Raw genomic sequence first — 2,099 nt, 5'->3', positions numbered from 1 at the left:
CAAGTTGAGTTTGAATTAACAACCGATGAAAACGTGCACGCGTTTTGCTTGGTGGAAAATTTAATTTCACGCCACTCGACGACTAATACGATAAGGCTGTCGTTGGCTTAATATTTGCTCACGAAAAGTTTTGAAAAGAGTCCGTGTAGAAGAAAAGCGTTTAAAATAGTTGTAAACACTTCAGTTACACTTGTACTTTATGCGGCAAACAAGATGACAAATTGCTTTCGTCTAGGGCATTTCAGTGGAAATTAATCATTCTAGCGCAGTTAATGTTCCTTTGAGCTACTCTCTCTTCCTAAGATTTGATTTATATGATGTAATTTCAGCAAAGCGATGATTTTAAAATTAGCTCCGCTCCGTTTGATATGAAGCTATTAATAATATTTTGTTATTCGACTGCTTTTGCACTATATTGAGTTGCAAGTGAAATCCCAAGATGGGTGTTATTCGCGGCTGCACACTTTAATGTGGATCGCCCAGTTGACGACATGTGAGAATGACCGGCATATGTATAAATAACACGTTTACGTCTTGTATCTCAATCACGACAGATGTATTTATGATCCAAATAAATTAAGCGAATTCGTTGCTCGGAAAATGTCTGCTACTGATTTTCTCTGATATTTCCAGTGACCTGCTTTTGAGTCTACCAAGCTAAACAGCAATTAATAAAAAAAAATCCCACTCCTTATAAACACTGAACTCTGTTGGTTTTGCCAAAATGATTCATTTCTTTGTAGAATATTTTATTCGTTGTATAGATAACCGTTTATGATAAATATGTCACTATTTTCTTCGACCATAGCATTTTTAAAATTTAGTGTCTTCTCCCTCTAATTATTTAAAAAAAATTACACCTCAATAATAATATGTTATTAATAAAAATTATTATTACCAGGTATTATTAATGTTCAGCTTAAAACTGATTCGTAAGTCAGCGATTTTTTCTAAGATTGAGACCCTGTGGCCTGTATAATGTAGACACGCAAACACATCAGACTTGAACATTAGAGGCTCTCCGATCAATTCCTTTATGCAACGATCGTTCCATTTTCCTTTCGGAGTGGAAGATACACATGGATGGTGCGAATTTCTGCTTCGAACCGTCGGAATTGATTCTGGATTGGACCACCACAGCGATCTTCCAAACGATACGACTAATTAAAATTATGGGACCTACAGCCAAACGACCAATGCAGACGTGTCGCCGCACGGGATCCTACAATGGCCACCGTCGCGGTATGAATGCTTACAAGACGAAAACACACAGTGGCAAACATCTCTGGCGACCTTTGCTTTTCGCTTGGTCCCGTTAATTGCTTCAACAAGACGTTAAATCCCGTTTCTCGCTATTACGTGACATCAAAATTGTTCATCCTCTCGATGGGCGCTGTCATCGGACATGGTATCGGAAGCGAACGAAGGGGGTCGTTTTTCCAATGGGGCAGAGAACTAAAAATACCCTCATGGCGAAACCAAATATCACTATCTCGTGAGCTGTATTGCCCTAGGCATATCTTTACATTCACATGTAGAATACGCGTGCAAATTTCGTGCAGATATGATGGATTCTTTTCGAGTCTCACTCTCGAATCTTCGTTCGCTCCATTTCTTGTATGTTAGCTATAGATACCCAATGGAAGATAGTTTGAGAATCTGTTGTGTTTCTTAATCTGCCAACCCGACTGTTAATGTTGATTGCTCTAATATCACATTGCTGCTTCGCCATCTTAGAGGCGGATAAATACTTTGTCATACAAGATTTACTGCCTGGTGATCAAATTCTTTGTTATTTTTGGAAATTTATGGAACGGTTTTTATGCATATCCCTATATTTCGATATGGATGCCCTAGGCGAAAGCAATCAGTATCAAAAGTGTCAGCAATTGTAATACAAGCAATCAAATCTTCGACTAACATCTTATAAATCGGAAGACACTCTTTACGCTTTTATTTCTTGATTTCTTTGTGATCAGATTCTCACTAAATAGGCAAAAATACATCTCTTGTTCTATTTTCTCCAATTCAGTCTTACAGTCAAAGTAAATATCCGGAAACGGATGTTTACAGTTATGTTTTATTATTTTCCACCTTGT

Source organism: Anopheles darlingi, chromosome 3, assembly GCF_943734745.1.
Source record: "Anopheles darlingi chromosome 3, idAnoDarlMG_H_01, whole genome shotgun sequence".
NCBI classification, from domain to species: Eukaryota; Metazoa; Arthropoda; class Insecta; order Diptera; family Culicidae; genus Anopheles; species Anopheles darlingi.
Note: the sequence above shows the minus strand (reverse complement) of the source record.